We start from the raw sequence: 23,763 nt of genomic DNA, 5'->3' as shown, positions 1-23,763 counted from the left end.
CCCATTCCCATCTAAACCCAGATTAGATATAGGCTGTTACTCCCCAGGCTTTCTTTTTGCTATCTTCCTACACTGATGACCCCAAGACCCCATGTTAGGTAAATGTCAGACATGTGTTTTGAACCCAAATTTATCTACATCAAAAATCTGTGCCCTAACTGCAATGATATTGGGCTTCTATATGCTAAGCCTTCTAAAAAGTGGATATAAAATTGACATGGGAGGAATCAGACATGAAGTAGTTACTATTGGTAATTTTATTGCTTTTGAACTCTGCATTTAGGCTTATTCTGAAAACAGACAACAGTTCTCAAAGTGCTGGAATTTCCCCTTCACAACTGGAATAAACAGAATTTAAACAGGAAACTTTTTTAACATCACACACTTATCCTTATAAATTTGTTGCCACTTTGGGAATCCTTCTTTCCTGCTATGAGATTTTGTTTAGGACCAGCATCTGGTAGCTGTGGTTTTTTGTGTTTTATTTTGTGTTGTTGTCTTTCTTCCTGATTTATTTATTTTCTCTAATTTTCTCTGAGATCTGGGAAGACTCTCAGTGGGAATATAGCCTCTCAACCACACCGAGAGTGGATCTTCTATGTGAACCATATACCCACTTTTATCCCTGAACATACACACACACTTTTCAGCCTCAACACTGTTGAAGACAAAGAACAGTCTGGTCAGTGTCACAAGATGAGTCTTATCAACCTGTTTGGACTGGACTTGTGAGATTGGGAGGGGAAGAAGAGAAAGGAGGAGGTTTAAAACAAGTATTTCTGAGAGCTATTTTGAATCTTCTTTTCAGTACTTCATGGATTCCACAAACATAGCACACATAGCCTGGTGAAGCCAAACTTAAAACCATATTTCAGCATCTACCAATGCAAAACCAAGACATCCCCAGAGGATACAAATCTTTCAGAAGCAAAGTCCCATTGAAGCAATTCTGAGGTGGTCCAGCAACGTGGCTCTTTCCCTCCTACTTTCTCTATTTCTCTTTTTTCCTTTTCCTTTTTCCTCCATTCATATTCTCTCTGCACCCCATCTGTCTCCCTTTGTTTTTCTAAGGTGTTCCTTCCCTTAAAAAAAGAAAAGAAAAGAAAATTAATTACCATCACTTTCTTGCTTATCTGTTTGTGCAGAGCTCCGGGACTTCCCTGAATAGTTTCTTATGGCTTTTCTGTTTAGCTCAACTGCAGTATACAGAAGTAATACAATCATATCTCAGCTTCATGTGGTCTCAGAAGCTGACAAGCAGAACAACCTCTGCTTTGTTTGTGTTTACTTAACGGTATTATGTGAGCCACGTTGGGTCGCTGTCCTAGGTTCCTCCCACAGGTCAGAGCAGAGCAGAGAAGGAGCCAGGCTCCATATTTTCTCCTCCCATCCCATTCTCTCTCTCACTCTCTCTCTCTCTCTCTCTCACACACACACACACACATGCACACACACACACACACACACACATATAAGGGGGCAATAATCAACCTCAGAAAGAACCTCAGAGAACAGGAGGTTCACACAAGGAAAGCAATGTTGTGGCGAGGACATATTTGCTAGGTGTGTCACCTATATGACTACACACACTTATATGATTTTCATACGACTTTTGGAACATATATTGTTGTCCCATTTTCTATATAGAAAACAGGTCACTATAGCAGTAGACTCAGACTTCTCTTTAAGCAGTAGACTCAGACCTAGAATTGAATCCTTTTCTGTTTGATCCTCAAACCTACTTGTAGTCTATTATGTTTCTATCTACAATGGGGAGCAGAGATTCTTAATATCTTTTTTCAACAAAGAACCTAGGAGGTATTACAGGCAGTAATGGAGGATAAATCATTGCCCCAAACTGAAACACAACATGGTTAAGTTAGGTCATAAGAGTTTAGCATATCTTTAGCCACACTCTAACCAGGAACACATGCCTGGCCATTGGAGCCAATAAGGTATGTTGAAAATGCTTGGAAAACAATAAGAATTCAATACGACAACTTACTGCTTGATGTCATCATCGCTGGAATGACAATAATGAAGTTTTTTCTAAAAATGCAGGCAGGACAACGTGGAAGGAGTTAAGAGTATATTAGAAAAGGAAAGAAGGGAAAGGAACAAATATGAGAAAAGGAAAAAATGGAAACAAAGTCTTTGTAAATAGGGAGGGGTGGAGGGGTTGAAGTGAGGGTAGGGGAATGGGGAAAAAGTAAGAACCAAGATATATTATGTTAAGGTACAAATTCCCAAGGATGAATGTCAGCATATTGTGTACCTAAAATGTACCAATAAAATTAATAAATAAAAAAACAATAACTGGGTCAAATGGAAAACAAGAATACATTAGAAATGGAAGAGTAAACCCCAAGCAATTCTTGAGTGCCTACAAATGCTTTTTTAAGTATATCGTGGACAGATCCACTGACCATATAGATTAGGTTTTTCAGGACAATTCCAATCCCATGTATCCTCTTTAACAAAAGAAAACCAATTACAAGTCCTAGATGTTCTAAAACTTTGGCATCTCAGTCACATTGAAGAATACCAAATAGTTTCTCTGGTGTGAAAAATTAAAAGTGTAAGTAAGGATCAAAATGTATAATTGATATTGGGTAATAGGAAGAAGAGATCTAAAGGAGTAGGGGAAGTGGGAGGGGTAGGGAAAAGAAAAGAAGGGAAAAGAAACAATATGAGAAAAGGAAAAAATGGAAACAAAGTCTTTAGAAATAGGGAAAGGTGGAGGGGATGAAGTGAGGGCAGGGGAATGGGGAAAAAATAAGAACCAAGATACGTCATGTAAAGGCACAAGATCCCAATGATGAATGTAACTGTATTGTATACCTAAAATGTACCAATAAACTTAATGGGGAAATAAAAGAATACATTAGCTAACGTGTTCCATGCCCTCTAGCTCAGTGCAGCCATTCATTGTCTCATCTGTTCCTTGCAACAACCCGTGCTATTGATGATATTGTCAACAGTACCTGGCACACCGAGGTGATCAATAAGTATCTGTTGAATGGATCATCATCCCTGTTTTCTGGACTGGGAAACCAGCTCACAGAGAGGCTTCACATGTCCAGTGGCACACACTGCTGAGGGCTTGAGCGAGTATGTGAGCCCAGGAGACCTGCTGTTGCCGCTTACTTGCCGGTCCACTGCCCTGCACAGCTTGCATGTGGCTGCCTCATTCTGCTCCTTCCCCATAAAGTTCTTTTCTCCCATAAGGCTCCTTTCCCACCCAAAACTGGCATCAAATTGAATCACAAGTTCCAATGCCTAATTTGAATGAAATGGCCAAGCTATGTGTAAAGATTAGCAGAAGGACCTTGTGCAGCTCCTGTAAAGAGAATCATGCAGGAGCTGAAGAAGCACTAAAGGGGTGAGTCCTAGTTCCCAGAGAGAAGACAATAAGTTCACTGAGAATGCTGAAAACAGCCAGCTTATAGGTATCACTGTTGGGAGACCCCGAGAGTGGCTCCAGTCCAGTCTGGGCCTTAAGAAGGCCTAAGTAGGGAATTTGTAACTAGAGGAAGAACACTACCCCAGCTCTGGAAGTGTCAAGGTCCTAGTCATGAGCAAATGTGTCCAGGAACCATAACAGGTTTTAGCTATAGTAGGTATAGCAAGCCCCTATGTGCTTGTAATTTGATTTACATTGAATCATTTATTCATCTCAACCATTTGATCAATGGTGTGAACCCCATTTTGCAAATGAGGAAACTGATGTATTGGAGGCTAAAACCAAGGTCACATAGTCAGCATACAGATAGGAAAAAAAATTCATGTTATGGGTAGCCCTGAAGAATGAAAGTTTGTTGAAAAAGTCATGCTTAGGAGTTTCATCATGAGAGAAAGTAAGGCAGGAGGGCTCCCCACTCCTTCCCTTCATAACAGTAGAGGGTGAAGGCTATGTATATAAGCATCTGTATTTTTTAATGCACGCTAATTGAGCCGCCTGGTTCTCCTCCACCGTCTGACTCCCAGACTCCCTGTTATCCTCCCCATCCACCCTCAAGAGCTAGTCACTATAGCAGCCCAGAGCTCCAAAGCATCCCTAAGCTCACCAAAGGCAGGAGAGATGATCTTGCACTCTATCCCTCCACATCAAGGTGGCTCTAAAAGAGGGTGCCAAGCAGTAATTCATGCCATAAGTACTTATTAAGTACCTACTGTGCACATTTCTAGACATCATAGTACATCAGTGAACAAAGCAGACAAAAAAGAAAAAAAAATCCCTGCCTTCATGGAGATTTTGTTCTGCCAGGGAGGCTTCCAGGGCTCTGATCAGTCCACTCACCTTAAAGAAAAGTCAATCCCAATCTGCCAAGGAGCCCAGAGATAAGGAGGGAAATCTTACACTGAACCTCGGGCTCCTGCGCTCCTCAGGTGGGACCTGTGATCTCATCAGCCTTTTGTTCCAACAATGAAAGACAACAGGGGTGGCTACTCCCCAGTCAACCCTGCTCCAGCATCTCTGCCTCCCTGTCCTTGGACCTTGCACCTGAGCCCTTGCCTCTTCATTGGTTTGCACCATAAATGTGTGATGCCAGTCTAAGAAAAGCACTCAGCCCAACCCACTCTGCCTTGCATCCATAACAACCTTATCAAAGGGTTTTTTTCTGAGCACGGAGAACAGAGAGCCCTCCAGGTTTTGATTCATAGCAGGTGAAGGCTGGATGTGCTGAAAGCTGATTGAAATCAGCGAGGTCAACAAAATACAGCTGAAAGTGCACAATAATTGGAAGAGAAGCCTCGCTTCCTTGTTTTTTTGTGATCCCCTGCACTTTCTAGATCTCACTTCTAAAGGGAAGTCTTTGTCTTACATACTTTATTGCATTGGTGTGTGCTTTATTTTTATAAACTTGGGATTTTGCTGACCCACAATTTCCTCTCTCTTTGTCCTATAACCATCTAGATATGTTGATGGGGATGGGAGCAGGAAAGTAAAAAGATTTTAGGAACCTCTGGTTTTTTCATGTCTGGAAGGAACCTCCCCCCTTGTGCTTGCATGCACCTGCACACTTGTGCATAAGTGTGCCCTTCCATTTTGTTTCATGAGAGGAAATTCTGCCCTCTAGCCTCACAGCCCTTTGATGCTGTCAGGAGTGCTATTTTACTAAGGAATTCTAACTAATTCAAGGGCAAGTGACTGCATTCTAACCAAAGTCTGAATGTCTGAATTCTCTTTCTCTCTCTCTCTCTCTGTCTCTGTCTCTGCCCTGTGCGTGTGTGTGTGTGTGTGTGTGTGTGTGCGTGTGTGTGTGTCCACTTCCTCTTGCTCTCCCTTTACAGAGGTTCTGCCTGACAGAAAGTCCTCTTAGGGTAGGGGCATTGTTCAGCACTGCCCATGCATCCAGAGGACTTAGCCCAGAGCAAAGCACACTGTTAGGAACCAGTACATGTCCATTGAATGAAAAAATGCTTAGCTGAAAGAGTGAAGCTGCTGTCTCCTGGGCATCTTGTCTGCAGGGAGAGAGAAGTCTGTCAGTGAGCATTGCCCTTCCTAGGGAAAGAGAAAATCATCATGTGTCCACTGCCTGAAGAGAGACTGGGGCTGGCCCTGAGCCTTGGAGCAAACCAGTGAGATAGCAAGGAGTCCAATGACAAGTGGCATTCTTCAAATTTCCATATCAGGGAGGACCTCTGCCAACTGAGGTTTATATATTTGAAGGTGGTGTTGTGTAGGGTCTCCACTAGGCTGGCCCAGGGAATTTTATTCCCTGGATTTGATTTTATCAGAAAGAACTCAGTGCTCCACTTTCCATGTTAACGATCACCATCCTTTCTCATTCTCTGCTCAAAGAAATCCGCCGTTTCATTTGAGTCCCTCCGCATTAGGGAAGGCATAGTTTCTTAATTTTTGTCACACAGTAGAGTGAGGGAAGTCCTCACAACTGCCACCTACATCTGGAGAATATTATCCATAATCACCAGAAATGTATTTCTTCTTGGATTGGATTCACTTTCTGCTGGCTTCAAAGGGTCCCCAAGGCACCTGCTGGCACCCATGAAGGGGAAGAGGAGACTTTGTCATGGCAGAATTCTCACTTTCCCGTGTACAGGTGCAGAAGTTTGTGCAGTCAGTTAACAACATTAGCAAAGTCGGTGGCCACTCCTATGCTCCTGTGGGTCATTGTAACAGCCTCTAATGAGTCTCTCTCTGTGCCTGCTTACCTTCACTGTGCTGCCCCAGAAACCCTCCTGAGAAATAAATATGACAAATAATAACAAGAGGTAGCAAGGATCGCAGAAATCAGAATCCTTATATATTGCTGGCGGGAGTGTAAAATGATGCATCTCTTCTGGAAAAGTTTCTCAAAAGATTAAACAGTGTTACTGTATGATCCAGCATTTCCTCTCCTAGGTGCATACCCAAAAGGATGAAAGCCTATCTCCACACCAAAGCTTGCACAGGAATGGTCATCGCAACATTATTCATAATGGCCAAAAGGTGGAAACAAACCAAATACTCACCATCTAACAAATGGGAAAACAAAATGTGGCCATCCATGTAATGGAATATTATTCAGCAATAAAAAGAATGAAGCACCAATACATGTTAGAGCATGAAGAGACACTGAAAGCACTGTGTCACCTGAGAGAAGGCAGTCACAAGAGCCCACACTGTGTGATTCTGTTTATGTGAAATGTCCAGAACAGGCAAAGCTAGAGAAAAAGAGAAAGTAGATTAGTGGTTATTCAGGGTTGATGAGAGATTTGGGGAAGAGGGATATTTTTACTGCTAAAGAGCATGAAGTTTCTTTGGGGGTGATGAAAATGTTCTAAAAATTGATCATGGTGATGGTTGAGCAATTCAATGAGTACACTGAAAACCACTGAAGAGTATATTTTAAAATAGCTAGATTGTGATTATGTCTCAGTGAAACTGGTACCTCCTCCCCAAAGCAGAAAAAATCAAACATCCTCATTCCTTTACCGAAAAATTTCTTCTGAATTCCCATCGCCCCAAAATAACACCCAGCCTCCCTAAGCTGCCACAACCTTGACAATCCAGCCACACCCTACTTTTCAGCCTCATCTCTCACTCTTCCTGACAAATGATGAGTTTTGGTGCCTCTCCTCTTCTAGCACACACCATGCCAGCACTGCTACAGGACTCCAGCCCTTCACACAGCTCCATGAGGCTGGGCTGGCTCTGGACACCTGTCCCTTCTCCACCTGACAAGAGCTGGCTCATTCTGCAGGACAAGATGAACATCACCTCCTCTATGCAGTCTATGGTGTCCCAGGGGCAGCTTCTTTCCCTCTGGGCTGCCGTACTTTCTGTTTATAGTCTATTCCTGTTATCACATTTTATTTTAATTACCTGTCTACATAGTACCTTCCCCCCTACCCAGACCATAGGCACTTGAAGGACTGCATCTAGGCCTTATTTATCTTTGTGTCCTCTCTACGCCACTCCTACCACATGCCACTAAATACACAGAGAGGGAGAGAGAGACCTACAGGCACAGCTGGTGTCCAACTCAGAAAGAATAGTTAGTGAACTGGGTGTAGTAGCACACACCTATAATCCTAGCACTCTGGGAGGCTGAAGCAGGAGAATTGCAAGTTCAAGCCCAGCCTGGGCAACTTGGCAATTTAGCAAGACCTTGTCTCAAAATAAAAAATTAAAAGGGGTGGGGATGTAGCTCAGTGTGAAGCCTTGTGTTCGCTCTTCAGTACAAAAAGAAAAAAAAATAGTGAATGTGAAGAAGAAAAGGGGGGTATTCTTGCTCATTTGTACAGTATGAACTGCAAATAATACTATCTTGATAGTCTACAAAATAACTCTCCCATTGTAGTGCACCTCCACCCGAACCTGAGCTCCATCAGAATGTCACATGAATTTATTTAGTCTACCACACAAGTCACCTAGAGTCCTGAGATGGAAATATACTTTTCAAAGGATATATATTACAGCACGTACCATCGCAAAATACCATAGCATAAAACTAGACTCTTCATTGCCCTCCCCCAGTGACAATCATTTTAGTCACTCATGTTTTATTACAGTGGGGGGTATTTTGCCCCTATTGCTTCTTCATCTTCTCCACTCTTGTCTCTGAATCCGATCAATCCCCAAATCCTGCAGGTCCCTCTTTCTTACCCTGCCTCACATCCTTTCCTTCTGGCTCTTTACTTCAGTGTGTAGCTGTAGGCCCTCAGTATCTCAGGACTAGGTCTCTGCAGTGAGGCCTTTCCTCTGCAAATCTTCCTACCACCTTTCCCTCTTCTGATGGGCCATTCAGACCTCTCAAGTTAGTCCTTCTATTATCACAGTTCACAATCGACATAACATAGCAGCTTTCGTACAGTTATGGAATCTTAAAGGCTGGAAAATTCATGTGGGTCTTTAATTCAAAACCACTATCTATTCCCATCCTCTCCTGTATCAGTCTCTCATTTCCTATGTTAATCAAGAAGTTAGAAACCCACTCTATCCACACTGCCATTTCATTGTTGCCCCATGGTTAAAAGATCTTAGGTTGAGGGCTCTCTTCTGATCATTTCCACCCATTGTTTCTAATCATCCATTTTTACTTTCTACCACCTCTTTCATCACTTTGTTCTACTTCTCTAATAACCCAGAGACTCTGTTTGTCCTCAGATTCCACCCTACCTGTCCTCCGTGCCTCCAGGCATCAACTGGATGAGGCTGGGTGGGGGAGGGGGGGGTGATTTTAGAAAAAATTGTCTTTTATGCCCAAAAGGGAAGGACACTGGCTTGTGATCTTTCTCTTTCTGAAGATGTGGAGTGCGTGTGTGTGTGTGTGCGTGTGTGTTGTATATTCTATAGATCTCAGTTCAGCTGGGTTCAGTTTTCCATGTTCACCTAGTGGTTCTGGGGAACAAAATCATGCATAAGCAAAACACAAAATTTGCAGTATGCTCAAATTGTTCATCATTACATCAATCACACTCGAACAAATTTGCGTTTAATCAGGCAATGCTCTTCTAGTCATTTACTACTGCACACACAAGTGTGTGCACGCACACACACACTGTATGTGAAGAGCAAAGTTTAAAAATGGACCCATTGATTAACACTCAAATAATGAAAAGTTGAGGTGGGTGTTGCTTCACTATCAATTACATTTGCAATTGCAACACTCTAAATCAGCAGTTCTTCACTGAGGGCATTTACCCCCAGCCTAAATTTTGGCTCCACAAATACAGGAAGTTCTATTGGCATCTAGCAGCCAAGTATCTTGCTAAACATTGACAATGTTCAGAATGCTCCTACAAAAAAGAATTATGCAGCCCAAATTAGAGTAGGTTGAGAAAGCCTGGTATAAATCTACTCCTCTATTTTTCTGTCTCCTGGCCTGCACAGATTTGAAATGAGGTGGGCCCAGCCAGAGTGCTAGGAGGCTGCTAGAAAGACCACCTACCTACTCCTAGGGGACCGGAGCTTGTGGTGTGACCTCCCATCTTGCTCTGACCTCAGTGCCCCAGGCAGACCCATTGAGATAATTAGGTCCAAAAAATAGGCACTTTGCTGACTAGCAGCTGCTGTGTCTGGGCTGTTTCCCCTGGATGTGGGGGTGGAGAGGGCAATAAAGAAAACAAAGGCAGGAAAATAAACTTCAGCGTTGGGAGCTGGGGTTGGAGTGGGAGGGTAGGGAGGTCCAGGCAAGTAAGTGCAGAAGAGGTTGCATCATTGCACATTTAGGGGCTGCTCACTGGGCCTACAGAGCTCTTCCCTTCCCTCGGATATGAGAGAAATAATTCTACTTACAGCGCACTCCTTACAGCTTAGTAAAACCTAACAGTTTACAAAGTGTTCTGCATTTGTTACCTCATTTCATTCTCACAACCACCCAGTGACATAGAGAAGCCAGTTATGATTGTCCTGTTTATAGAGGGGAAACTTGAGTATCAGAGAGACTCAAGATCACATAACTGAAGTCCTTAGAGGGTTAAAAGAAGGGGGAGAGGTGGGGGGGGGAGATGAATGAGGTGGGGAATGTGGAGCTAAGAGAAAGTCTTTAAACAACATGCTCCATAAATGCTTATTTATTTATTCTTATTTGTCTTTAAGAAGATGAAATCTACATTAAGAAAATGAGGAGGGCATTGCCTTAATGTAGTGCAATGAGAAGAACTGTAGACTACAAATCCCAAGTTCCAGTTACATACCTAAAATGTACCAATAAAATTAATTTTAAAAAATTTAAAAATCCAAAGTTCCAAAGGCCCAGGGTGTACCCCACATCCTCCATACCTATCCAGACTGCCTCACCTTGCTAGCCTGGGCTCCTCTGAGATGAGAAGTTTGAATTTTACGTCTCTGGAGCTCCTTTCAATTCTTGAGTCTCTGATCTCCTACTTTTCCTACTTCCTAGGCTGCTCAGTTCCACATTGGCCTTTGAGCCTGCAGCCGCCAGGCATCGGCAGTAGGGTTACAGCTTACGTGGATATTTGTAGTCAGCACTTGTGTCCTTCCAAAGTCTATTACAGGCCCCACTTTTCCATCCTTGGCCCAACTGATTGAGAAAGATAGGGCTTAACACATCCTTTACCTTCTGATAAGACAGGAACACAGTCACAGAAAGACCATTAGGCCAGGAATCAAGAGGCTGCTCTCTCCCCAGCCTGGGGCTCCTCCCCACTTAGAATTCTCAAAGGGCTGCAATATGCAGTTGGAATAGCATCAGCTCTCCTCATTGGACCCATAAAGTGCCACGGGCCAGCACCTGTCTATCTTTCTGACTTTATCACTCCCTTCTTAATCACTATAGAGGCTCTTTGTTTCTTCAACACAACCAAGCTTTCTTCCTCTAGAGCCTTGCTTAACAGCTTTTTCCCCAAGTACAGCAGCTCTCTTTATCTGCAGGTTCCACATCCAGATTCAACCAACCATGGACTGAATGTTTAAAAAATTGCACCTGTCCTAATCATGTACAGGATGTTTTTCCTTGTCATTATTCCTAAACAATACAGTATGACAACTGTTTACATAGCATTTGAATTATCTAGTGATGATGGAAAGTATATGGAAGGATGTGCATTGATTATATGCAAGTACTATTAGACAGGAGATTAGGGTATGGCAAACTGGCTGGGCAAGTGGGTATGGCCTGCCAATCTCAGAGTTATAGAACACATGCACAGAACAGTTCCCAAAGCCCTACACCTGGAGCCAATCAGAGAATGCTATCTAGCAAGTTTTCAATAGGGCAGCCTGGACCTAACATCACCCTGAGGCATGAGAGATACAAAGGATGGCCACCAGCAAGTGAAGAGCCATTGTTAACTCTTTTGGTGGCCCACAATGTGTTTTGCAGTGTGTATTCCTTTTCTTATCTTTATTTGGCTCACACTTGCTGTATAGAGTGTTTTTTTCCTACCTTTAGTAAATGTAAAACTTGGCTACCTTTTGTGCTTGTCTTGACCAATTCTTTGTTTGGGACAGAAAGAACCTAGAAATTACCCCTAGAAGAAGACTCTGGCACCCCCAAATATGGTAATACTATGATGTTTTATATAAGGGTTAGAGTGTCTGTTGATATGAATATCCATGGGGGTCCTACAACCAATCACCAAGAGATGACTGCAATTACATGGTAGCTCCTTCCCATCCTTGGGGTTTCTGATCAAACATCACCTTCTCAGAGAGCCTTTCATGACCACTCTGCCTGGAGCACTCACCATGGCCCCACTCTTCATTCAAAAATGTTAGGAAGGGAGACACCTGAGATTTTCTCTCAAGTGAAGAAGCCACCATTAGTGTCACACAATCTCTCCCCAGCCTTTCTTGGTCCCTTTAAAGGTGAGGGGTAACTTCTTTATTGGCAACTTTGGAGAAGTTGCTAGAATCCTATCGCTTAACCCCAGCTTCTCTTTGGGGTCTACTTCAGGCAGAAAGCTTATGAGCTGGTCTGAGAAGGAGGTTGTCTAGTGAAAAGGTTTGGCCCTGTGGGGGAGGCCTGTGGTGGATCATCACTGCTGGAGACTGGATATGCAAATATGTTTAATTCCAGGGTTCAGCACCATGAAAGCTATTGTTGCTGCTCTCCTGAGTCACATCCTCCAGTCCAGCTTTGATTAGCCATGGAGCTTGTATTTGGGGCTCCACTGTCTGACTCATGTGTCTGTCTCTCCAGTGGTTCAGGACAAAGGCTTAGAATAGCTTTGTGTCTTTTATTGGGCTCTTCAACTTCCAACATTTACCTTTTCCTGAAAACACTTTTCTTTATTTATTAGTTGATTCATTTGTTTACAGATCTATGCCTGCCCTCACAAACACACACCTCCCCCTCTCCATCTCCTAGAGAATGTAAACTCCTTGAGATTAGAGACTCTGTCTCTTCTGTTCATATATTCCGTATCTAGAGCAGTGTTTGGGTTATGTGTGTGTCAGAAAGTATTCACAGAATAAGTAAAAGACTTCCAGATGTTTTGACACTGCATAGGACCCCAAGACCTTTGCATAAACCTAGGGTAAGAAGTCTTATTCATGACTATCATTAAATGTTCAACTTGCTCAGAATGATGAGAAGCTAAAACTGGATTTAAGTTGATTAAAATAAATTTTTAGAGAATTTCTTATTTACCTGAGTTGTAGATGAGTTCCAGAGCATAGCAAGATTAAATTATTTTCTCGGGATTACAAAGCTAGGCTGGAATTGGCCATCAGCAGAGCTCTAAATTACTTTGATTTTTTTCCCCCATAGTTTTTCCTCTACCTGCAGAGGCCACTTGAGTTCCTGTTTGGGGAGAGGATCACTGAGTACAGTCCTTCTCCCTCCATGTCTATCAGTCTCACTCAGCCATAGGCCCTGAGGCTCTTTATTCTGCTCCCCCTCTCTTGGGCTTGGTGTGGAAGCAGACTCTATCATAGGCACAAAAGCCCCCACAATACCAGCAGGTGAAGTCTGAATGTGCTAGGCCGCAATATCTGGTGGGCTTAGGACCCCATGTGCTCCCCAGGCTTCCACTGGCCCCACTTGTGATGGCTCAGGTGATGATAGACACCTGGTGCAGTTTCTTGTTGGAATCTGGGCCTGAAGAATGAGCTGCTTGGTCAAGGTTCCATCATCTTGCAGAGATCTTGCTGGCTCTCACAGGCCCTCCCTCAAGGACTGTACCCATCCTTGGATCTGCAACAACACAGAGGTTTGGTGGCAAAGTACAGGAGCCTTCCTAAGGCAAGCTCTGGCTCCTGACTGATGTTAGGGGTCTCCATGTCTACAAGCCCCAGCTTAGGACATCAATCTTGGCCTGGAAAGTGGGCCTCACCCTTTCTCCATAGGAAATTCTCTAGGCCTACCCAGTCCACCTACTCGCCTCACCCAGGCTCCCCAACCTGTCCACCAGTCCTACCCCACCATCATGTGGCCCTCCAGGGAGCTGCTCTTTGGGCATGGCCTTCTCCCTTAGGAGCTGGCTGGCCACTCTCCAAGAAGGCCCCCTTTTCCCTGAGCATTCCAGTCATCTGCCTCCACTTCTCTCTCCTCCCCCAGGTCCTTCCTGTAAATTTCACAAACATTGATTTCCTTACTAATGCCCCTTGTCAGGATTGTAAGATGTACAGATACACACACACACACACGCACACACACACATACACACAGAGACATACACACAACCGCAGAAAACAAAATGCGTGCACCTGCTACCACTCCTATAAGTGAATGAAGCAAAAATAGAGAAAAGACAAAGAAAAACAATATGTGGTTTTTGGGCAAAGAATGGCAGTTGCTACTATTTTCAGTCCCTCCCTGACCTTTGCCTTGAGTAGAGAGCTCAGGTAGGCCGCTGAGTGTTACTTAACTGGAATTGAGAGGCCCACAGGGGCTGTTTTCCCCATTAAAGAAAAGAGAAAAGTGTTTTAACTTTTCTACGTTGTGACCTGAAATGAGAAGAAAACTTGAGATCTGCTTAGAATCTCCAGCAGCAGGGCTCCAGCCTCATCTCCTTCCCCCATCCCTCTCCCCAACTCTCTTTTCCCTTGGCTAATAAGTAATCCTGAGGAGGCTTGTGCACTTTGCTTATTGTATTTGGCGCAGAAACACATTCTCGTTATCACCCCCAACCTCAGGCAAATGCTTTCTGATATCCATTTGTATGCCTGAACACATGGAGCAATCGGGCTTAATGTCATTTTCTGGGGAGCTGCACGAAGGTCACTGGGCACAGTGAGAACTTGGCTCCTCTGGGGGTTCTGATGCCAAAGGCCTGGTCAGCTCCTGTCTCCAGCTCAGCAGCCTTCTCCCGGCCACAGTGACAGGCCTCTGGGACACCTAAGCAGTTCTGTGGCTTCATTATGCTCCCCTCCTGGAGTGACTCCCGAATCCACCAATTCCAGAGAACTTGCATGTAGCAGGGCAATTTATTGAGACTTTAATGGAGCAGAATAACCGATTCAGAAATTACCTATGTCTTGTTTTTCTCTGCAGCAGGCTCAACACAAAGGCACGAGAGGTATTTCCTTCCCTCCTCCCAACCCTCCTTCTGTCTCTTCCTCAGGCTTTTGTGTCCTTCAGATCTAAGTTTCTTCACTTGGTTAATAACATTTACCTCTGTTTTGTAGCACAAAAGGGAAGTTGCCAGGTGCCATTATTTTTGTTAAAACTCGGGAACAATCAAACAATTGTATAGGATTGCTGTGTAAGGAGGAGCTTGGTGCCTTATAGTACAGGATTTGGAAAGGAAAGGGCTGCCTGAGGAGGGGACCCTGCCTCTGCTCCTGGAGCGATCAATGGCTGGATCCTCGGGAAGGGGAAGGCAAAGAGGGCCAAGGCCTGCTGTGCACAGAGAGGCAGACACCTGTACCTGGAGTAGGTGGGGCCTCTGTGGAGGGAGGACTCTGGAAGGCTGCTCAGGGGACCTGTGGGCTGTGAGCACTCTGGCCTTGGGCACCTCCACGATGGCTTCCCAAGCCAAGCTTGCACATGTGGCACCAGCTTACCCAAGTGGGGCTGAGCAAGGAGCATGGCCAAGTGACAGCCACAGACTGGGGCCAGCTTGAGGACCCGCCTCCAACTTCAGAGACATGGGAAGGCCAGGATGGTTTGACTAAAAGTAGAGCTCTCTGAAAATATACAAACACTGCCAACCCTGGGAATCTCAAACCAGCTTTAATTTGGTTTAGACAGAGAAATGTTCTGAGTATGTTTTTACCACATGTGTACCACCCGTTTGGAGCAGAGGACTGTTTGTTTGCCTTCAGAGAACTTGGCAGCAGGGAGGTGCTCTGGAGTCAGAGGTCCAGTAGGCTTTCACCAGCTCCTGAAGGCTGGTGAGGGTGCTGTAGGAGGCCATTGGATATTTATCTGGGCCCCTCATCAGTCTGATGGGCCTCACCCAGTTATTGGCTCTCTGCATGCTGCTCCCCAACGTTGTTCTGTTGCTTTCTCTGCTTTGCTGTCCTTTGATCTTTGGCTCACATTTGCGTCTATGATCTTATTACCTCCCAATTAGGTTTTGGTATTTTTCCCGTTAGTCCCTGGCTTCACCCTATTTGCCTTCAGGATTGATTATATGCATTTGGTCCTTCCTCTATTAAATTTTATGTACTCTTGTTTTCAGCCTTTTGGAGCCACACTTTATTCTGGAACAAACAGCTCTATTCGGCTGCTTCATCTTTTTTGAGCCTTTTGTGATCCAACATCTAACTGAGCAACACTGTGCCCAGTCCCACCGCTGCTTCTCACTGACCTCACAGATTTCTCTAGACCTTTGACCCTGGGAACATAAGTCTTCTTCCCACTCACATATCTGTCATCATCCCAAATGGCTTTAGTCTTCAAGTGCATGACTCATCTAATAACTAAAATTCCTAGGTTCCTGATTTCCTTTGCTTCAACAAATTTAACCTCTATTCCATGTAAGTGGCCCACTTCCATGGCAACACCCTAGATCTTGTCATCACTGAAAATTGCCCCACTGCCAAGCCTCCAGGTTCAAAAAGCCTACTCTCCAAACCCAACTTCTAATCTTTCTATCCATGTCTCCCCTCAAAACTTCCCATCTCTCAAACTGCCCATCTTCTCTCTCCCTTTGAGCCCTTCCTTCCTGAGTCAGGCCTGTGGTCATTTCTCCAGAACAGGGGCAAATGCACAGCATCATGTCCCTCGGGAAAACTTTCATATATATTAATTTTCTTCATCTTTTTCATCAGTGTACAGATGAGGTTGGATACTTTGTCCAGGGCTGCCAGCAAAGGTCAGCTACATAATTTGCAAGGTCCAGTGCAAAATGAAAATTCAGGGCCCCTTTGTTCAAAAGCCAGGGGAAACCCTCTAAAATATTAGTACCTAAAACTTCTTCCTCTAAGAATATTTTGTTACTTGTGAGATATAATAGGGGTAACTTATTCTAAGCTAAAATTTTAAATTATTTGTGTGAATTTTCTCTTCATATTTATATTGTGTGATGCTAGTTTTAAATGCAAATATAAGCATGCATACACATACGAAATCATTGGTATCTCCCAGCTTGTACATGCATTTGTAATTGCTCTTATTGGCACAGTGGAACTAACTGCTTTTATTTCACTTTTTGTTCTGCATACATTCTATCAACACTTCAGCTTAAGGGTAAGTAAGGACTAAAAAGAAAAGGAACGACATGAGACTTTACCTTTCTCTGTCCTTGTATGTCACCATATTCAGCCTAAGTAGTTGGCTAATATAAAGCAAGAAGTGTATGTAAGAAAAGAGACTAGGGTGCCCAGGTTGGTTGTGTTTCTTTCTTTCTTTTTTTTTTTTTATTAAATTCTTTTAACTTCTACGTAATGCACCTTGGTTCTTATCTTGTTCCCCATTCCTAGCCCTCCCTTCACGCCCTCCACCCTTCCCTATTTACAAAGACTTTATTTCCATTTTTTCCATTTCTCATCATTTTTCCTTTCCCTTCTTTCCTTTTCCCTGCCCCTCCCACTACCCCTACCCCTTTGGACCTTTTCTTCCTATTTGACATTATCGATTATTCATTCTAATCATTGGTACATTTTAGGTATACAATATAATAACATTCATCATTGAAAATTTGCACCTTTACATAGCCTCTCTTGGTTTTTATTTTCCATCCTTGCCCAGCCCTCCCTTCAACCCCTCAATTCCTCCCTATTTACAAAGATTTTGTTCCTATTTTTCCATTTTCTCACATTAATCCCATTCCCTTCTATGCTTTCCCCTAGCCCTCCCACTTCCTTCCCCTTTGCCCCTTTTCTTCCTATTTCACATTACCTATTATACATTTTCGTCCTTATTTACACTTTCAGTTTCTCACACCAGAGAAACTATTTGGTATTTACACATGTGTGTCCTATTTATTTCACTTAAGAGTATCGCCTCAATGTGCATCCACTTAGCTATAAAGGTCTCCAATTTCTTATTTTTTATGGCTGAGTAGTACTCCATTTTATAAAAAAAACCCCACATTTTCTTTATCCAGTCCCAGTTGATGGGCATTTGGGCTGTTTCCAAGTTTTAGCTATTACAAACTATGCTGCTATGAACAAGGGTGCACATATATCACTGTGGTATGATTCTTTTAATTCTTTGGGGAAGATCCCCAGCAGTGGAATAGCTCGATCAAATGGGACTTCCAGTCCTAGTTCTTTGAGGTATCTCCATACTGATTTCCACAGTGCTTGCACCAGTCTACACTCCCACCAGTAGTGGAGCAGGGTTCCTCTTTCCCCACAGCCCCGCCAGCATTTGTTATTGGTTGAGTTCATGATGGCAACCATTCTTTCTGGAGTGAGGTGGAATCTCAGCATTGTTTTCATTTGCATCTCTCAAATGACCAGTGATGTTGAACATTTTTTCATGTAATTATTTGCTATTTGTACTTCTTTGTCTGAGAAATGTCTGTTCATTTCAGATGCCCATTTTTGGATTGGGTCTTTAAATTTGGGAGCTCTGATCTTTTTAAGTTCTTTATAGATTCAAGATAGTAGACCTTTGTGTGAGGAAGAGCAGGTGAAGATTTTTTCCCACATTGTGGATTGTCTCTTCACACTGCTGGTGGTTTCTCTTGCTGTGAAGAAGCCTTTTAATAAGAAGAGATCCCACTTGTTGATTGTTTGTGCTAGTTCACGGGCAACTGAGGTTTTGTTCATAAAATCTTTACCTACACCAATGTCTTCAAGGGTTCTACCTAACCTCTGTTCCAACTGGTTCAGAGTTTCTATTTGAATATTTAGATGTTTAATCCATTTTGATTTTAGTTTAGTGCATGCTGAGAGCTACAGGTCTAGTTTTAATCTTTGGCAAGTTGAAGCCCAATTTTTCCAGCACCATTTCTTAAAGAGGCTATCTTTCCTCAAGTGAGGGTGTTTGGCTCCTTTATCAAAGATGAGATGGCTGAGTGTGTCTGGAGTTGTTTCTGCATCTTCTAATCTGTTCCACTGGTCCTCAAGTCTATTTCTTTGCCAGTACCATGCTGTTTTTATCACAGTAGCTTTGTAGTAGAGTTGCAGGTTGGGGATTGGGATACCCCCTGCCATGTCTGTGTTACCTAGAATTGCTTTTGCTATTCTGGGTCTCTTCTTGCTCCAAATGAATTTTTGGATTGTTTTCTCAAGGTCCATGAAGTATGCTGCTGGGATCTCAATTGGAATTGCATTAAATCTATATAGCAGTTTTGGAAGTATGGCCATTTTCACTATATTAATCCTTCCTACCCAGGAGCAGGGGATGTCTGTCCATCTTCTGATATCATCTTCAATCTCTCTTTTCAGAGTGCCATAGTTTTCAGAGAAGAGGTCTTTGAATTCTTTCATTAGGATGATTTGTAGGTATTTCAGTTTTTTGGATGCTATTGTGAAAGGAATTATTTGCCCTATTTCTCTCCCAGTGAGTCTGTCATTGGTGTAGAGGAAAGCTATTGATTTTTGTGTGTTGACCTTGTAACCAGCTACTTGACTGAATTTGGTTATTAAGTCTAGAAGACTTTTGGTGGAGTTCTTGGGGTCTTCTATACAGAGTATCATGTCATCTGCAAATAATGCAATTTGACTTCTTCATTTCCTATCTTTATTCCTTTTATTGCTTTCTCTTGTCTAATTGCTATGGCTAATGTTTCCAGAACTATATTGAACAAGAGTGGTGATAGTGGACATCCTTGTCTTGTTCCTGATTTTAGTGTGAAGGATTTCAGTTTTTAACCATTTAGTATGACACTGGCTGTTGGTTTTTCATAGATGGCTTTTATCACTTTGAGGTAGAGACCATCTATTCCAATTTTTTGTAGGGCTTTTATCATAAATGCATGTTGGATTTTGTCAAATGCTTTTTCTGCATCTATGGAGATAATCATATGGTTTTTGTCCTTGGCTCTATTGATATAGTGTATTACACTGATTGATTTGCATATATTGAACCATCCCTGCATCCCTGGGATGAATCCCACTTGATCAGGGTGTATGATCTTCTTGATGATCTTCTGCATTCTGTTTGCCAGTATCTTATTAAGGATTTTTGCATCTGTGTTCATTAGTGAGATTGGCCTATAGTTCTGTTTTTCAGTTGGGTCTTTCTCTGCTTTGGGGATCAAGGTGATGCTTGCTTCCAGGAATGAATTTGGGAGTATTGCTTCCCCTTCAATTTCATTGAAGAGTTTAAACAGTAGTGGCAGCAGTTCCTCTCTAAATGTCTTGTAGAATTCAGCAGTGAAACCATCAGGGCCTGGGCTTTTCTTAGTTGATAAGTTTTTAATTAAATTTTCAATTTCATTGGTTGATATTGGGTTGTTCAGAATTCTTAGGTCTTCTTCATTCAACTTTGGAAATTCATATGTATCTAGGAATCTGTCCATTTCTTCTGTGTTGTCCATCTTATTGCCGTATAGGTTCTGGAAGTAGGTATTGATGATCCTCTGGATTTCTGCTGGGTCTTTTGTAATTTCACCCTTTTCATTCCTAATTGCATGGATTTGGGCCTTCTCTTTCCTTTTTCTGATAAGCTTGGCTAAAGGTTTGTCAATTTTGTTGATTCTTTTGAAGAATCAATTCTTGGCTTCATTGATATTTTGTATTGTTCTCTTAGTCTCCATTGCATTGATTTCTCCTCTGATCTTTTTAATTTCCTCCCTTGTATAAGCTTTGGGGTTGTCCTGCTCTTCTTTTTCTAGAAGCTTGAGGTGCAACATCAGGTTGTTTAATTGGGCTCGTTCTGTTTTCCTAATATGCGTATTCACTGCTATGAATTTCCCTCATAAGACTGCTTTCATTGTGTCCCATAGATTCCAATATGTTGTACTGTCATTGTCATTTAATTGAAGGAACTGTCTGATTTCTTTTTTAATTTCCTCTGTGACTCACTGGTTATTCAGAAGTGTGTTCTTCAATTTCCAAATGTTTATGAAATTTTTTGAGTTTCTTTTGCTATGGATCTCCAATTTCATCTCACTATGGTTTGATAATATACAGGGGATAACTTCAATTCCTTTGCTCTTACTTAAACATGTTCTATGTGTGAGTATGTGGTCTATTTTGGAGGATGACCCATGTGCAGCTGAGAAGAATGTGTATTCTGATTTTGTGGGGTGGAAGACTCTGTAAACATCTGTTAAGTTCATTTGTTCAAGAGTTTGATTGAGTTCTAGTATTTCATTACTTATTTTTAGTCTAGTTGATCTATCTATTTGTGACAGTGGGGTATTGAGGTCCCCCACTACAATTGTATTAGTGCATATATGACTTTTCATGTCCATTAGTATTTGTTTTATATAGTTGGGTGCACTAGTGTTTGCTGCATAGATATTTATGACTGTCATCTCTTCCTCTTGGATTCTTCCCTTTACAAGGATGTAGTGTCCTTCTTCATCTCTCTTAATCAGTGTTGGTTTGAAATCTACTTGATCTGCAAAGAGGATAGCTACTCCTGCTTTTTTTGGGGTTCCTGTCGCATGCAGTATTGTTTTCCACCCTTTCACTTTCACTCTATGAGTTTCCTTTTGAATTAAGTGTGTTTCTTGTATGCAGCATATTGTTGGATTTTGCTTCTTGACCCATTCTGCCAGTCTATTTCTTTTGATTGGTGAATTGAGACCATTAACATTGATGGTTATAACTGAAACGTATTGACTTGTCATTGCCATGACTTTTTCTTTTTGTTCGGTTCTCCCCCTTTACATTTAATTTCTTGTCATGCCAGATGGGTTCATTCTACTTTGCTTCCTGGGGTTGTGATCCTCAATGTCTGTTCCTAGGCTATTGTGTAAAATTCTTTGGAGTGCTGGTTTGGTATTCATGAAGTTCCTAAGGTGCTCTTTGTCATGAAAGTGTCTTATTTCACCATCCATTTTGAAAGGTAGTTTTGCAGGGTACATCAATGTGGGTTGGAGGCTGTTTTCTTTTAGGGCTTGGAATATGTCACTCTAAGCTCTTCTTGGCTTGATGGTTTGTGTTGAGAAGTCTGCTGTGATTCTGATGGGCTTTCTTTTGTATGTGATTTGTTTCTTTTCTCTGACTGCTTGGAGAACTTTGTTCTTCTGTTGTGTTTCTGGAATCTTAACAATTATATGCCTATGTGTAGATTTTTTTTGATGAAGGCTATTTGGAGTCCTATATGCCTCACTTATCTGTATGTCAAGCTCTTTTCCCCTGCTTGGGAAGTTTTCTGCCATTATTTCTGTGAAGAGATTTTTCATGTCATCTGCACTCTCTCCTGTTTCTTCATTGAGCCCAATCAGTCTTATGTTATTCTTCTTTGCATCATCTAGCAGCTGCTGGATTGATTTCTCATGTTCCCTTATAATTTTGAAGCAATTTTTCTTTTCCTGGTCACTAATTGCAGTCTTATCTTCTATATCTGACATTCTGTCCTCACATTGGCTCATTCTGCTGTGTAAACTTTCAATGGAGTTTTTCATCTCCTGGAAATCTATTTGCATCTGTTTTATGGATTCCATTTGTTTCTTATGTTGAGATTCCATCATGTTCCTGAGCTCCTCTTTAGATTTATTAATCATGTCTTGCACTCGGGGCACAATTTCTCCTATTATCGAGAAATTATTTCTGATTTCATTTTTTCCAGATCCCCTTTTGTTGCCAGTTCAGTGGGTCCAGGTGGTTGAGTATCAGAGTGTTCCATCTCATTTCCCTTTGGAGTTGCTGTAGGTGATCTGGAAGTCTGGTTTTGAGACTTGTTTACGTGTTTTCTCATTTCGACTGGGGTGGGGGGCTGTTAGCACCTGCACGGATTACTTCCTCTGAGCTGGGAGAGTTGGGACAGGGGCCAGGAGCAGTGGTAGGGATGGTGACCCAAAAGCCCTTTCCTGTGGGCTGGGAGCAGCGGGAGGGATGGTGGCTAATAAGCCCCTTCCTCTGGACCAGGAGCAGTGGGATGGTGGCTCAGAAGCCCCTCCCTCTGGGCCGGATAGGTGGGAGGTATGGTGGCCCGGAAGTCCCTTCCTCTGGGGCAGGAGCAGTGGGACAGAAGGTGGCCCGAAAGCCCTTTCCTCTGGGCTGGGAGCAGCGGGAGGGATGGTGACCTGGAAACCCCTTCCTCTGGACCAGGAGCAGTGGGACGGCAGCTCAGAAGTCCCTACCTCTGGGCCGGGAGCAGCGGGACTCAGTACCGTGGTCTGGTGGTCTGGTGTCCCCTGCGTCTTTGTAGTGTGGAACCAGGTGGCTGCCTGTGTGCAGCAGGGTGAGTCGGAGTTTTCCGCGTGACTTGGGACCTCGGTCGGGCGTGCCCAGACCTGCCTGTCTGCAGAGGACTGATTCGGCATGTTCAGGACCTCGGTAGGGCGTCGGTTGTGTTTTTTTAGAATCCCATTACCTTCTTCTGTGCTTGCAGTGTGTTCTGGCAAGAACTTTCTTTTTTTTTTTTTTTTTTTTTTTGGTACTGGGAATCAGACTCAGGACCTTGAGCTTTCAAGGTAGGGGGCAAAACCACTGAGCTAAATCCTGGCCCTCATTTTTTTTGTTGTTTTTGTTTTTTGTGGTAGGGATCGATCGCAGGACCTTGTGCTTGTGAGGCAGGCGTGGTGCCACTGAGCTAATACCCCGGTCGCTTGCAGTGTGTTTTGAAGGAAAGATGTGTCCTGTTGGTTTGCCATTGTCCTGCTTGCTCAGTCACAGTTACATTGGTACGAAGCATAAGCACAGAGCTCAGTGGACCCATGATGCGTGAGAGCTTAGCCAGACTCAGAGTGAGGACAAAGTAAGTATGAAGCCAATGTAGTGGCCCTGTATCCAAATGAAGCAGCAAAGAGTGTGGGACATGACCCCATGCCTATTTCCTCGGCTCACACACATTCTGTGTGTTTCCGTCAGATGTGGCAAAATACAAGTTCAGAAATAAAATTGTTAAGAATTTCAAAACGGTGCCAGCAGTGCTTTCAACCAAGCACAGGACCCTTGTGAGAGCGAGATGTTGGCAGCCCTAGGAAGAGCTGTGGCCTTGCTCAAAACAACTTTTCATCTAAGGCCAGTCTCAAAGAAGGGGGCACTGTCAACATCTAGGACAATAAATGCTGCAATCCTGAAGGGCAGACTTGGGCAGCTCAGCCCAGCATCCAGGGCAGCTGCCCTCCTACCCTACAGAAAGAGATGACCTTCCCCTCTTCCAGGACGAATCCCTCCACCAGCACTGGGCCAATATTTCACACATGCCCCAACCCCATACTGGGGATTGAACCCAGAGCCTTTGCACTAAGCTATACCCCCAGCCCCTTCTAATTTTTTTTTTAATTTTGAGAGCAATTCTCACCAAGTCACTAAGTTGCCCAGGCTGAGCATAAATTTACCATTCTCCTGCCTCCTGCCAGAGTGCTAGGATTACAGATATGTGCCAC

At 43.1% G+C, this 23,763-nt stretch overlaps 2 long non-coding RNA genes across 3 annotated transcripts in view; one reads left to right on the top strand and one right to left on the bottom strand.

The window, feature by feature from the left end:
- Positions 1–200: 200 nt before the first annotated feature.
- LOC101721996 (uncharacterized) lies at positions 201–10,518 on the bottom strand. Its single transcript, XR_015451574.1, has 3 exons — positions 10,250–10,518; positions 6,478–6,669; positions 201–1,082 (listed from the first exon to the last, which is right to left on the bottom strand). It is a non-coding gene; the product is annotated as an uncharacterized LOC101721996 (long non-coding RNA).
- Positions 10,519–14,144: 3,626 nt separating this feature from the next.
- LOC147827929 (uncharacterized) overlaps positions 14,145–23,763 on the top strand; it is a 36,210-nt gene continuing 26,591 nt past the window's right edge. For both annotated transcript variants that reach the window (XR_015451668.1, XR_015451667.1), the window contains exon 1: positions 14,145–14,433. This is a non-coding gene — a long non-coding RNA (uncharacterized LOC147827929). The remainder of the gene's footprint in view (positions 14,434–23,763) is intronic.

This window comes from Heterocephalus glaber, unplaced genomic scaffold (genome assembly GCF_053883595.1).
Source record: "Heterocephalus glaber isolate CG9 unplaced genomic scaffold, H.glaber_assembly_v1.0 deba00001429, whole genome shotgun sequence".
In the NCBI taxonomy this organism is placed as follows: Eukaryota; Metazoa; Chordata; class Mammalia; order Rodentia; family Bathyergidae; genus Heterocephalus; species Heterocephalus glaber.
This window is presented reverse-complemented; position numbering and strand designations above follow the sequence as displayed.